At 43.2% G+C, this 14,635-nt stretch overlaps 1 long non-coding RNA gene and 1 pseudogene across 2 annotated transcripts; one reads left to right on the forward strand and one right to left on the reverse strand.

Moving 5' to 3' along the window:
• Nucleotides 1–3,711: 3,711 nt before the first annotated feature.
• Nucleotides 3,712–11,229, forward strand: LOC125915622 (uncharacterized). Of its 2 annotated transcripts, XR_007455715.1 has the most exons (5): nucleotides 3,712–3,863; nucleotides 4,834–4,937; nucleotides 6,420–6,578; nucleotides 8,701–8,865; nucleotides 9,590–11,229. It is a non-coding gene; the product is annotated as an uncharacterized LOC125915622 (long non-coding RNA). The 2 variants fall into 2 exon arrangements; XR_007455714.1 differs by lacking the exon at nucleotides 9,590–11,229 and having other exon boundaries at nucleotides 8,701–9,578.
• Nucleotides 11,230–11,338: 109 nt separating this feature from the next.
• LOC125916139 (density-regulated protein-like) lies at nucleotides 11,339–14,251 on the reverse strand (annotated as a pseudogene).
• Nucleotides 14,252–14,635: the final 384 nt, after the last annotated feature.

A 14,635-nucleotide genomic window follows, 5' to 3' on the forward strand; every position in this document is an offset into this window, starting at 1 on the left:
AGTAATGTATAGAATTGTCGAATCACTACATTGTACACCTGAAACAAATTGTATGTCTGCTCTGCTTCAATAATAAAATTTAAAAAATAAATAAAATAACATATAGGAGCGCCTGACTGGCTCAGTGGGTGGAACACAACTCTTGACTCTTGATCTCAGGGTCGTGAGTTCAAGCTCCACGGTTGGGCATGAAGCCTACTTAAAAAAAAAAAAAAAAACATACAGATTATAGAGCAAAGGATGCACATCTGTGTATTGAAAATCCTGTAATGAGATCATAGAGAGGGTAGGAGAGGCGATCCACACCTAACCACAGGGCAACACTGAGGTTCAAACAGAAAAAGCAACTGGAAGGAAATGCCTTCTTGTCTCTGAGAAAGAGGGATGAATGTGTCAAGATTTGACTCTGGCCGGAAACATTAGTCATTAAACATTCACCTTAAATGCTATCTGATGCTATGTGTTAAATAATGCTGATAACACAAAGAACTGTCAACCTAGAACTGAATATTCAACCAAACAACATCTCAAGAGGGGCGCCTGGGTGGCTCAGTCGGTTGGGTGTCTGACTTCAGCTCAGGTCATGATCTCACGGTTCGTGGATTTGAGCCTCACGTCAGGCTCTGTGTGGGCAGCTGGGAGCCTGGAGCCTGCTTCGGATTCTGTGTCTCCCTCTCTCTCTGTTTCTTCAGCTCCCCTGCTCATGCTCTGTCTGTCTTTCTCAAAAATAAATAAACATTAAAAAAATTAAAAACAAAACATCTCAAGAATGAAGATGGGAAAATACTTGCCAGACCAGAAGGATAGGAAAAATACCTCGAAAGGAAAATGGCAACCAGGCGTGAGAATATCCATAACGGGTGACTATCTAAGAAGACATTTGACTTGTGGGTTAACTCTGGAACTTGGACAGCAAAGGCACTGAATTTAGGAGGAAGACAGTTGGAATACGTTTTCATTTTGGTGAGAAGCAATAAAAAATGTTTTTAGAGAATTTGTTCAGTTTAAAATGCGTGTCAGAGCGACCGCCTGGCTCAGTCAGTAGAGTAAATGACTCTTGATCTTGGGGTCATGAGTTTGAGCCCTGTGTTGGGCACTGGGCTTACTTAAAAAAAAAGTTTATTAAAAAAAATTAAATAAATGTGTGCTACAATTTTCAGGTCGTTGTAAAAAAACAGCATAGATTTCAAAACCAAGAAAGGGAGAGAAAAAAAAAAAACAGAACAAGAAAACATTCTCATCAAACTTGAAGCAAGAAAGGGTAAAGAAAAATTCCTAAAATAAGGCAGAATAGGGGCACCTGGGTAGCTCAGTTAGTTAAGTGTCCGACTCTTAGTTTCCACTCAGGTCATGATTTCACGGTTCCTGAGTTTGAGCCCCGTGTCAGGCTCTGCGCTGACAGTGTGGAGCCTGCTTAGGATTCTCTCTCTGCCTCTCCCTTTCTCTCTCTCAAAATAAATAAACATTTAAAATAAGGCAAAATAGAAATCACAAAATATATGGTAGAAACAAATAAAAAAATATATCAGTAGTGACACACACATCATACTGTACAATTAAGGTACAATGACAGGTTTGGAAAAATAAAGGTTTTATTTTGTTTACCCCTAAAACAACCCAAGGCTACAAATACACGTATTATTTTGAAATAAAAGGAAAATTTCAAAGTATGCAAATTATGGGATCTTTAACATTTTTTTTCTTAATATTTATTTATTTTTCAGAGAGAGAGGGAGAGGGAGAGAGAGAGAGAGAGAGCATGAGCTGGGGAGGGGCAGAGAGAGAGAGGGAGACACAGAATCCAAAGCAGGCTCCAGGCTCTGAGCTTGTTAGCACAGAGCCCGGCATGGGGCTTGAACTCACGAACCCAGAGATCATGACCTGAGCTGAAGTAGGATGCTTAACAGACTGAGCCACCCAGGCGTCCCCTAGGATGTTTTGCACTGAAGCCAAAATGACTGTTGAAAGGAATCTATTCAAAGCTCTCTGCCCCACCAGCCACACTTAGTGGCAAGACTCACAGGGTCAAGTGTGCCCTTGACCCTGAACTCTTTGTTTTTCTAGGTCAGGGTACCCACCAACCTCAGAAAGTAGGCACCATACTCTTCTCTAGCCTGACCACAACCCACATCCTGGACAGCGTTTCTTAAAAACCTACCACCTCTAGGTCTAACTACCCTGTCGAGAAATTGGCCCCTCTGAGGACAGAGCCTCAGCCCTCTCAAACCCTTAAAACTCCCTGGCGGGAACTCAGCTCATCTCTAGATGTCTGGCCCCTCTCCTCCCCAGAAGAGTGAGTAAACTCTGCCCTGCTGATTGGTCTCCTTTCTGCAATCCTTTGCCGCCAGTGTCCCTGGCCAACTGAACAACGGTGCTCTATATCCTACTCGATACTCTGGCTCGGTTGGTGGAGCGCGTGACTGTTTGTTTGTTTGTTTGTTTGTTTTTATTTTTTTTAATATTTATTTTTGAGACAGAGAGAGACAGAGACAGAGCGCAAGCAGGGGAGGGGCGGAGAGGGAGAGAGATGTAGAATTTGAAGCAGTGTTTATGCTTAAGGCAGGTTCCAGGTTCTGAGCTGTCAGCACAGAGTCCAACGCGGGGCTTGAACTCACAGACTTCGAGATCATGACCTGGGCCGAAGTCTGACGCTCAAATGACTGAGCCACCCAGGGGAGCGCGTGACTCTTGTTCTCAAAGTTGTGAGTTTGAGCCCCATGTTGGGCATAGAGATGACTTAAAATTAAAAAAAAAAAAAAGTGAGCATTAGGACAATGACATCCAGATCCTGGCCAACATCTAAAGTTGGGTTGTTGCTTGGGGTTCCTGGGTGGCTCAGTCCGTTGGGCGTCCGACTTCAGCTCAGGTCATGATCTCACAGTTCCTAAGTTCCAGCCTCATGTCGGGCTCTGTGCTGACAGCTCAGAGCCTGGATCCCATTCGGATTCTGTGTGTCCCTCCCCTGCTCGTGCTCTGTCTCTGCCTCTCAAAAATGAATAAGCTTTTAAAAAATTTTTTCTTAAATAATAAAGTTGGGTTGCTTTTTCTTGCCATTATCTATTTATTTAATTTATTTTAAAATTTATTTATTTATCTTGATAGAGACAAGGACAGTGTGAGTAGGCAGAGAGAGGGAGAGAGAATCCCAAGTAGGCTCTGCACAGTCAGTGCAGAGCCTGATGCAGGGCTTGAACCCAGGAACTGTGAGATTGTGACCTGAGCCAAAACCAAGAGTTGGATGCTTAGCTTACTGAGCCACCCAGGCTCCCTTTACTGCCTTTTTTTTTTTTTAATTAGTTTTCATGCCTAGCTCAGAGCCCAACGTGGGGCTCGAACTCACAAACTGTGAGATCATGACCGGAGCTGAAGTCGGACCCTTAACTGACTGAGCCACCCAGGCGCCCCAACAAAGCTACCTTCTAATAATTACAGTATTACATGCACAATTCAAAATTATTAATATCAACATTACTGTAAAAGTATTATTAAAATTACATTTCAAATTGAGTATCAGTGGGACACCTGGCTGGCTCAGTGGGTAGAGCACCCAACTCTTGATCTCAGGGTTGTGAATTTGAGCCCCATGTTGGGGGTAGAGATTACTCACAAGTAAAATCGTTAAAAAAAGTAAAATTGAGCATCAGTGATCACACATTCTTGGGAAAGTATTATGTTATAAATAACAAGAGGCCGGACTTCTTCTTTTAATAAGAGGAGGTCCCTAATTCTCCTCTGACTCAGCCTCAGCCTCTTCACTTTGGGGCAGTCTTTCCCCAGATGAACACAACCTGGGGCAGCCCGGGGATGTCTGAGCCACCAGCTCTGCCTTCTCCTTTCTGTGCCCTGGGGAAACCGAGACTTAGGTAAGTACTGCAGGAAAAGATCAAGTAGGGTGGCTTCAGGGGAGGGAGGGACAGATGGGAGGATGCCCTTGGCTGCAGATTGCCTAGTTCCAAGCTCCTTCTGAAATCAGCAGGGGAAGTGGGCTTTCAGAACCCCCTGCAGCTGGTTGTGGGTAGATTTGAGCCAGACAGAGCCGGCATCTGACTCAGAAGAAAGCAAAATCAAAGTCATTTCTGTGCCTGGGTGGCTCAGTCAGTTGAGGACAGACTCTTGGTTTCAGCTCAGGTCATGATCTCACAGTTCTTGGGATTGATCCCTGTGTTGGGCTGTATGCTGGTGGTGGGGAGCCTGCTTGGGATTCTCTGTCTCCTCTCTCTGCCCCTCCTCCACTTGTTCTCTTTCTCTCTCAAAATAAATAAATTAACTTGGAAAAAACCTTCACTTCTGCAGAGTCTGTAATATCCTCCTACAAATCTTTCTTCGGTATCGGGCTGTAATGAATCTCTTTGAGTTTTAATCGGTACTATGGTTTTTGGTATTTGCCCGTGTTTACCATGTGGTTCTAATTTCTGGGTTTTTTTTTTTCTTTTTAAAGTTTATTTGTTCTGAGAGAGAGAGACAGAGAAGAGAAGGAGAGAGAGAGAGAGAGAGAGAACCCTGCATTGGGCTCATTGCTGTCATCAGGGAGCCCACTTCAGACCCCCGGCCCCCCCCCCCCCCCCCCCCCGCCCCTAGCCTGCTTGCACTCTCTCTCTCTCAGAAAGAAACAAACACTTAAAAAATTGAAAAATTAAAAAATAATTTTTAAACTTCACAGTCTTTTCTGGGTCTCTCTTCCAAGTGCCTAGCATTACTGGGAACAATTCACCTGATGTACCTCCTTTGAGCAGACAATAAGCAATGTTGGCGATTGTGTGGTGACATAAAAGCTAACATTTATCTGCAGGTTCTTCCAACTTATGTGAATACAATTTTCTTTTCTTTTCTCAGGGTTAATAGAGACGTAGCAGAGAGGTAAACACACCGGCTGATAAAATGGAAAAATATTCATCTAAGAAAAGGATACGCATATTTAAGAGATGCCCTTTGACATGGTGAGAGTATATATACTGCCCTTCGAGGACTCTTGATGGCTTTGTATCCTCTGTACCTCATTATTTTCCTCTGCCTCTTCATTATTGATGCATGAAATACTGAGTACTACGGTCTTTTTGTTTTACTTATTTCATTTTATTAAAAAATTTTTAGGTGTATTTATCTATTTTGAGGGGGAGAGAGGGCAGAGAGAGAGGAAGAGAGAGAGAAGCCCAAGTAGTCTCTGTGCTGTCAGCCCAGAGCCCAACGCGGGGCTCAATCTCATGAACTGTGAGATCATGACCTGAGCCGAAACCAAGAGTCAGACGCTTAACCGACTGAGTCCCCCCAGGTGTCCTTGCTTTTTTTTTTCCCTTTTTTCTTTTTAAAGAAAAGGCTCTGCTTACATTTCTTATCCATTCACTCGTGTCAACATACCTGAGGGGGAACACCTTCCTGGATGGCCAGATGCACTACCTAGACTTTCTCTCTCCATCGTTGGGTAATATGACCTTGACTCTGACCACAACTTCATACCTGAGCACAAGTGAGTCTCCTCCAACTCTTTCCCTGATGCCATGGCTGTGCTTTTGACCATCCCAAGGCACAAGGCAAACTCACTAGGCTGTATCCATGAACGCTTCAGCTACTCCTCAACAGCACACCTTCCAGAGGTTCTTGTTTTCTTTGTGACCAATGAAAAAACATTTTTGCCTCATCTTGGAACTGGACAGAAATGAATTGGACCAAAAATGCAGCCAATATGGCAGGTGTACAAGCCCCCATGCTAGGGAGTATTGAGGGTGACTGACGTGAGTTATTTTCTTTGGGAATCTAACATTTTTTAGGTTGGGTACTGGGTAATATTACCCTGCTAGAATTAATCATCACAAGGATTTGCGAGGATGGTGTTATATCCTTGCTTTACAAGTCAGGAAACTGATAGTTCCCTCAGAGAGTTAAGCAACAATGTTGATTTGGCTGTAAGTGCCAAGAACCAGCCTTTGGATTCTCTTCTCTTTGGTCGCCATAGTCACGACAAACTCACACTAAATAAACAGATGTTGCTTTGGGGGAAGTTTAATTCATCTAGTGTGGTGCAATTGTACAAAAGTTCCCCCTTTTTAGGACCGATGAAGGGCAGCAGAAGAGTAAGGAACTTCTCACACTCCCTACTTTACTACCATGCAATATTGTTGTACAAGTTATATTCGAGTCTGTATTAAGTCTTACCAAGTATTACATATACATGTGATGAACCTGAAGCATTGAGAATCAAATGAGCCATGTCTCCTGAGATGAGCTCACTGTCTGCTGAGTGGTGATGGGGTAACAGTCAACACAGTGAAATAAGTGAATCCCAAGGTGGACATCAGAAAATGCATCACTCTGAGGATGAGGCATCTGGTTTGTGTTACTTCCACTGCATCACAGTGAGGAGACCATCCCCCCATCCAGTTCCCTGCACACACACAAATCACAACACCCTTTGTGTTTTCCAGGTTGTGTGTGTGCAGCAGTGATGCAGACAAAGTGGAAAAGAACGCCTACCGCTCAGAGAACTTCTACCTGTCACCGTGGAGGATGTCCGCCCGGTCAAAGCAAAAACAAAAACAGATCTCTACCCCTTCTCAGGACCGATGCAAAATTGACTTTCTCAGGTAAGAGATACTATATTCAGTGTGGATAAAATGGAAGATTCTGGATCTTGTCCCTCTGTCTCAGAGAGATCAGTGAAAAGCAAAGACGTTGAGATTATTTGCATAAAAATCAGCGTATTTGTTCTTTCTTTTTCGTCGTTATGACTTTTTATTTTGAGATGGTTTAAGACCCACAGGAAGTAGCCAAAGTAGTACAGAATGAGCAAAAATGTTCACTCAACCCAGCTTCCCTTAATGATGATATCTTTTATAACCATAGTCATTGTCAGGGCGCCTGGGTGGCTCAGTCGGTTGAGTGCCAACTCTTGATTTCAGTTCAGGTCATGATCCCAGGGTCGTGGCATCCAGCCCTGAATTGGGCTCAGAGCTGAGCATGAAGCCTGCTTGAGATTCTCTCTCTCTCTCTCTCTCTCTCTCTCTCTCTCTCTCTCCCCCCCTCTGCCCCTCCCCCACTCTTCTGTCTCTAACTACATTAACAACAACAACAAAAATATCACTGCCACAATTTGGAAATTGACATTGGCCCAGTACTAGTAACTCAGATATAGATTTTATTTCAAGGTAATATTTGACAGGCTGGAATATATTGCCGATGAACACAAGAATTTCTCACTGTTGCTTCGTCTATCCACCCTTTCTCAATAGGATATTTCTATACAGGGTACCGTGGCTTGTAGGACTCAATAAACCACTTTATTTGGTTGAACCAATGCCAGTTACTCCAATGCCAATCTCTAGTCAAGTGAACCATCGTAGATGATTAAGGTCAGGGCTATCAATAGAATTCTTGCCAGCATGGACATAGCTCATATCCGTGGTGTCTAATATGAAAACCATTGTCCACCTGCGATGTTTGGCCACTTGAAATATGGCTAGTTCAAGTGAGAAACTGATTTTAAATTTTAATTAATTAAAATTTAAGTTTAAATAGGCACGTGTGTCTAGTGGCTATCATATTAGACAGTACAGGTCTTGGCCGAAAGGATGCTCCCTTGCTCTTAACCCCAATCTTGATATCAGCCAGCCAAGGGACCCTGGACCCCAGCTCTCAAGTGTGAAGAAGAAAGGACCTAGCATAGGACTTTTCTGTTCCATATCTTGACGAGGATCCCCAGTGGAAGAAGGAAATAAGCCTGATATCCATCGTTTAGCATCTCAGGTGTATCTCATCATGTGGAGGCAGGAGGTAGAAAAGGAGCATTAGTACTGAATGGGTTCTTTTCCTCTTACATTTTTATTTTATTTTATTTTATTTTTAATTTTTTTTTTACATTTTATTTATTTTTGATACAGAGAGAGACAGAGCATGAATGGGGGAGGGGCAGAGAGAGAGGGAGACACAGAATCGGAAGCAGGCTCCAGGCTCCGAGCCATCAGCCCAGAGCCCGATGCGGGGCTCGAACTCACGGACCGCGAGATCGTGACCTGAGCTGAAGTCGGCCGCTTAACCGACTGAGCCACCCAGGCGCCCCTCCTCTTACATTTTTAAATGTTTACTTATTTTGAGAGAAAACAAGAGAGCATGAACAAGGATGCGGCAGAGAGAGAGAATCCCAGGCTGGCTCTGCACTGCCAGCGCAGAGCCCAACTTGGGGCTTGAACCCAAAAACCATGAGATCATGATCTGAGCCAAAGTCAAGAGTCTGTTGCTAACCAACTCAGCCACCCAGGTGCCCCTGTTCTGGGCGGGTTCTTACAGAACATAATCTCACTGATATCCTGGAATTTCACACACTCACCTTAGGGTCCCATTCTCTCGGGCACCAATGATGGGTGAAGGCAGAATATAAGCTAGGAATCTTCTCTTCTCCCTAAACTTCTCAACAAGGTCACTTAGGTCAACAATCTAGTATGAAACAAAATGTTACAGCAAGTACTTGGTGTTGAGAATCGACTGAGTTCTGCTTCCCGGGATGGAGAGAGCAATGTGGAATGGGAAATAGAGACACAGTGCAATCTGGTATGAAGCGGGGTGAGATGGGCTCATGGGGGCTTGAGAGAAGACTTCTATAAAGACAAAGCATGGGGTCCATGGCTTTTAACATAAAATCATGCTGCCAAGATTGTCCTTCCACCAGGCCTCCATGCTGTATTCATAACACAACTTCCGTTCTGTGTGCAGTGGATATGATGACGTATCTCACCCCTGCTCTTCGGCTGCGCACATACAGGATGACCAGTTTTCTACTTTCTCAGAAAATGGAGGATATTGTGAAGTGTTGATATCAAAGCCACCACCGCACATCACTGCTCTTGGAACTGAGTCCTGTGAGGAAGAGATTTCCTGGTAAGGGGAATGATTATATGGAAAAAGCTGTAACAGTACTGGATTCTGTTCCTCGATACCAGAGGGGCGCACAGGAATCAGGGGAATTTGGTCACTTATATGGGAATCAGGGGGAGAATGAATATACAGTCTTACCAGCAAACCCACAAATTTATGAATGAGATCAACCACCTCTTCTTCCAGGAAGGCAGGATGAGAAGCTATACGCGAAAAGGCAGTCATGGATGCAAAGATCACTGTGTCATTGGTTAAGATGGGAACCAAAACAAATTGCTAGCTCAGTGCCTTGGGAATCTGGCTCATGACGAGGCTGAAGGACGGAGTGGGGAGTCCCTGAAGGGGTGTGGTGGAAAATATTCAACACCAGCTTCCTCAGGGGAGGGAGAGAGCTTTTATTTGTAGTGCCATCCAATTTCTGTGGGGTGATTACTTGTATCATAGTGGATTTCAAACTACTAGCATAACCTCAAGAGTACAGAGTATAGAGGTGCCTGGGTGGCTCAGTAGAAAGAGCTTGCAACTCTTTGATCTCAGGACCCTGAGTCGGAGCCCCATGTTGAGTGTAGAGATGACAAAAGAATAAATAACAAACTTAGAGAAAAGAGTGCAGAGTAAGATGTAGTAAAAATGCGAGCATTTATTTATTTGTAATATGGTCTATTTAAATGAAAGTCTTAGGTAACTTAATTCTTTTTTTTTTAATGTTTATTTATTTTTGAGACAGAGACAGACAGAGCATGAACAGGGGAGGGTCAGAGAGAGAAGGAGTCACAGAATCTGAAACAGGCTCCAGGCTCCGAGCTGTCAGCACAGAGCCTGACACGGGGCTCGAACTCACGGACCGCGAGATCGTGACCTGAGCCGAAGTCGGCCGCTTAACCGACTGAGCCACCCAGGCACCCCGGTAACTTAATTCTTAACAATAGCTGTGTTTAGCAACCTGCCCACACAATTCCTGAAAAATTTAACAGTCGGATCCCACCTACTGGGATGAATTGGCTCCCGCTCACCAGGGGTTCCTCCCACCACCGAAATCCCAACCTCTGCCACCCATTGGAATCCAGCGTGCAGGAGCATCACACAGAAGGCAGTGTATGTAACCTCTGTGCTTTGCATGGGGCCAACACAATCCATGACTGCTTCTGTAGCCTCAGACATAGCGCCAAGACTGAGCAGGGCAGGTCAAGTTTCTCGCACGTGGCTTGCCCAAGAACGCTTTTGAGAAAAGAGCCACAGATTCTTTAAGTCCACTTCTGCAAATATGTGTTCTTTTTTATCCATAGCCTGTGTATCAATTTCTCTGTTAATCCCTTTCATGTTGAAGTGAATAGACATAGCAAGGAATAGATAAGGAGTTTGGGGATCAAGGATTACGTGTATAGATCAAGAAATGAAGGGAATCTAAGAACACATCAGTGAAACTAGACATTTCATGATACCATGGAAGCAATTATGCAATAATTACTTTACCCACAGAAAACAATGCTTTTGTTTCCTCTTTCATCACATCTCCCCCTCCCCCCTTTTTTTTTTAACTTAAGCAGGCTTCATGACGAGCACAGAGCCCAACACAGAGCTCGAATTCACAGCCATGAGATCATGACCTGAGATCAAGAGTCAGACGCTCAACTGACTGAGCCACTCAGGCGTCCTTCATCATACCTCTTTTTAGGAACTAGGATTCTTGCCTTGTGATACCCCAGGTCTTGATTCATTCCAAATTTCCAACTCCCCAAGACAGAGGCTGGATTGTGTTGGTTGTCGTCATGTGTTAGGGACAGATTCTCACAACCAGGTGCCTCATGAACCACTAGCTCACCCCATAGATCACGATTTTCAGCTTTGTCTAAATAGTGGAATCATGGAAGCTTTAAAAGTAATGGTGCTTTGGTCTCACCACCAACCTCCTGACTTAATTGGTACGGGCTGTGACCTGTGTTTTGTGATAGGTATGTGTGTGAGTTGCAGGGGAGGGGGGCGGTGAGTGGTTTAGCTTCCCAGGTGCAGTCAAGTTTGGGCACCACTGCTATGGGGGCATGTGTTTCACCCATGAGTCAATTGCTAATTCAGTGTTTTTATTCCAAAAGTTATATGACACAAATGAGAGCCAATTAATTAATGCTAAATGACCCAAAATGTTTATTTGACTAAATTCTATTTCATGTATAAGCATTACAGTCTCCCCTCTGTTTATCAGACTTTGGCAGTTAAAAAAATGAACCAACCTTATCCAGAACAGTGAAAATACCAAGTGTGCTAAAATCTACAGTTTTACTGTAGGACACACACACACACACACACACACAGACACATGTGCACACACACACACACACACACACATAAACATGTGTGTGTGTGTACGTGTGTGTGTGTGTGTGTGTGTGTGTGTGTGTATATATGTATTTAAGTCCTCTCTCCCTTTGGCCACATCAACTCTCAGTTACGATCATTAACTACAGACAAATTTTCAAAATCACTTCTTTGCTTTTCCAAGATCTTTGTAGCCATCATCATCCACCTCTGGCCATTTTTTCCTGAGTGACATCAATCATGTCATATATAAAGTCTCCCTGAATGATGATCTCATCCTCTCCTGTTACTGAGTCCCCACAGGAGAATTTTTGAGCATCAAGTCTCTGTGCTTCTTTAAGATCAATTTCGAAAGTTGCAAAGCCACGTAGTCCTGTCACATATTTCTTCTTCACTCTGGGAATTTTGGCGATCAGAATCTTTTGTGGTACAGTCTTCTTTTTTGCTTTATTGGACCTCTTCTACCTCTCTTCTGCTTTTTCTTCTCTTCCTCTTCCCCTGCTGTGTCTTTTGACCCTCACCGATGTCAGCTTCTTGTTTCTGTGAATTTTCTCCAGGAAGTTTTGCAGGCTCATTTCGAAAATTCTTCTCTAGTGTTTGCTTCGGCAGCACATATACTAAAATTGGAAAATCCTTCTCTAACCACTGTTGACATTTAGTGACACCAGGCACGTGTGTTCACAGTACTTTGTTGGTAGTAAAAAGACTCCACAGTAAAAGACTCAGAGTGGGTAGCGTGCATCTAACTTGCCCTGGAGTATTGTCTCTCAGACCTCCTTTGCCATCATGCCCATTGGATTTGGAAATATAAGCAGTCGCATCTCACAAACCCATGTGGTCACAAAATTCTTGTCCCCCTCCAGTCCTGCCCCTACTGCCAGCTGAAGTGACACAGTCAGAGCAACTTAAATATTTTTTTAAGTTTATTTATTTTGAGAGAGAGAGAGAAGCAGAGAGAGAGAGAGAGAGAGAGAGAGAGAATCCCAAGCAGGCTCTGCACTGTCAGCGCAGAGAATGATGTGGGTCTCAAACCCACAAAACATGAGATCATGACCTGAGCCGAAATCAAGAGTTGGGACACTTAATTGACTGAGCCATCCAGGCGCCCCCCAGCCAGAGCAACTTAAACAATAGAAGTTAGGTATGGCCACTTTGGACACTGGTATAATAGGAGAAGAGGTAGAGTGGTGAAAACACATTTGGTTTGAGAGATCCTCTTAGTTCTACTATGCTTACATTTTGTTAACAAACCTCTCTTTGTCCAAGTTATCTCTTTTTTGAGAGTCTAATACAACTGTCCAGTAGAACTTTCCATGATGATGGAAATGTTCTGTTCTGCAGTAGCCAATATGTTATCCATTTTCCACATGTAGGTATTAAGTATTTGAAATGTGAATAGTACAGCTGAGGAGCTGAATTTAAATTGTTTTTAAATTTTATTAATTTTCAAGAGATGGACAGAGACAGAACATGAGTGGGGGAGAGACAGAGAGAAAGGGAGATACAGAATCCTAAGCAGGCTCCAAGCTCTAGCTGTCAGCACAGAGCCCGACGAGGGGCTCAAACCAATGGACTGTGAGATCATGACCTGAATGAAGTTGGACTCTTAGCCAACTGAACCACCCAGGCACCCTTGAGGAGCTGAATTTTAAATTAAATTAAATTAAATTAAATTAAATTAAATTAAAAGTTTAAATGGCCTCTTTTGGCTAGTGGCCACTGTTTGGGCCAAACAGCTCTAGTTTTTAATCACATCCCTTTCATTACTATTACTATTATTATTATTATTTATTATTATTATTGCGTGTGTGTGAACTGATTTATTTCTTTTTTTTTTTTAAGTTTTGGTTGTAAGTAATCTCTACACCCAACATGGGGCTCAAACTCATGACCCCAAGATCAAGAGCCTCATGCTCTACTGATAGCCAGGTGCCTGCTGTGAACTAATTTATAATATTTTCCTCATTTTTGACACTCAAGTTCTCCATTCAGAAGCGAATCTGAAGACCAGGAATCTTCACAGAGTCAAGAATCAGGTAATTGGCTAACATAGAGATGAGGCCAGGGCTGTGTCAGTGGGTTGATGGAAATGTCCCGTGGCTTTACGTAGAGAAGACAGTGTTGAAGTCCTTTATGGCAGTGACGACCAAAAACAAATTTTCTTATCTCTAACACCATCCTCCATACAACTTAAATGGGGATACGAAGTACTCAAAATCTTGGACGTTATATCAGGAATGAATTCCATATTCCAAATACTCTATTAGGGTTATTACACATATTCTCTTTTTATTATCCATGGAAACCCTATGAGTGGATTATATAGATTCTACTTCAAAGACAAATAAAGCAAACTTAGAGGTGAGAAATCTTCCATCTGGTAGGTGAGGTGTGGCAGCATTGGATTGTATTTGGTTAGGAGACGTTTCCATTGTATTAGTCTACTAGGACTGCCATAACAAAATACGGTAGACTAGGAGCCTTAAACAATAGAAGTTAATTTTCTCATGGTTCTGGAAGCTAGAAGTCTCAGATCAAAGGCTGGTAGATTTGGTCTTTCGTGAAGACTCTCTTCCTGGCTTGTAGATGGCCACCTTCTCCCTGGGTCTTCACATGTTTTTTTCTTTGTGCATCCAGAGAGAGAGAGAGAGAGAGAGATCTGGTCCCCCTTCCTTTTCTTGTAAGGACACCAGGACACCTTTCCTATTGGATAAAGAGTTCTTTCTTATGACTCATTAAAATTTTTTTAATGTTTATTTATTTTTAAGAGAGAGAGAGAGAGAGAGAGTGTGTGAGAGAGACCATGAACAGGGGATGAGCACAGAGAGAGAGGGACACACAGAATCTGAAGCTGGCTCCAGGCTCTGAGCTGTCAGCATAGATCCTGATGCGAGGCTCAAACACATGGGCTATGAGATCATGACCTGAGCCGAAGTTGGACACTTAACTGACTGAGCCACCCAGGCACCCCTCTTATGACTCATTTAACCAGTAATACCTTCTTATAGGTTCCATCTTCAAATTCAGCCCATATATCTATGCTCATTGTGTTGGGTTGGAAAAAATTACCCAACATGACTATTTTAGATTCTGTCATTACTTGCTCCACCTCTAAGTGCTGATGGTTGAAAACTGTCCTACATGATGTGAAGTAGTTTGAAAGCCATGCGAGATTCAAGGAGAGCAGGGCACTGGTGTTGGCTGCATCTTGATGCCCAGCCCAACTCCTGTCTTCCCAGTCATGTGGTCACTGGGTAAGCTAATCACATGAATAGCTAACATTGTGTGCTATTTTCGCTGGGTATCACACAGCCAGGTACCAAGATTCAGAGCAATTCTACATGAGGAAAAAAACTCAGAGAGGTTAAGTAACTGTTTAATTGAGACTTTTCATTTTTCCTATACAAGATCTCTACTCTCTGCAAAATGAGATTCCATCATATATAATTCCTCATAAACC

The sequence above is a fragment of the Panthera uncia genome, assembly GCF_023721935.1.
Source record: "Panthera uncia isolate 11264 chromosome E2 unlocalized genomic scaffold, Puncia_PCG_1.0 HiC_scaffold_19, whole genome shotgun sequence".
NCBI classification, from domain to species: Eukaryota; Metazoa; Chordata; class Mammalia; order Carnivora; family Felidae; genus Panthera; species Panthera uncia.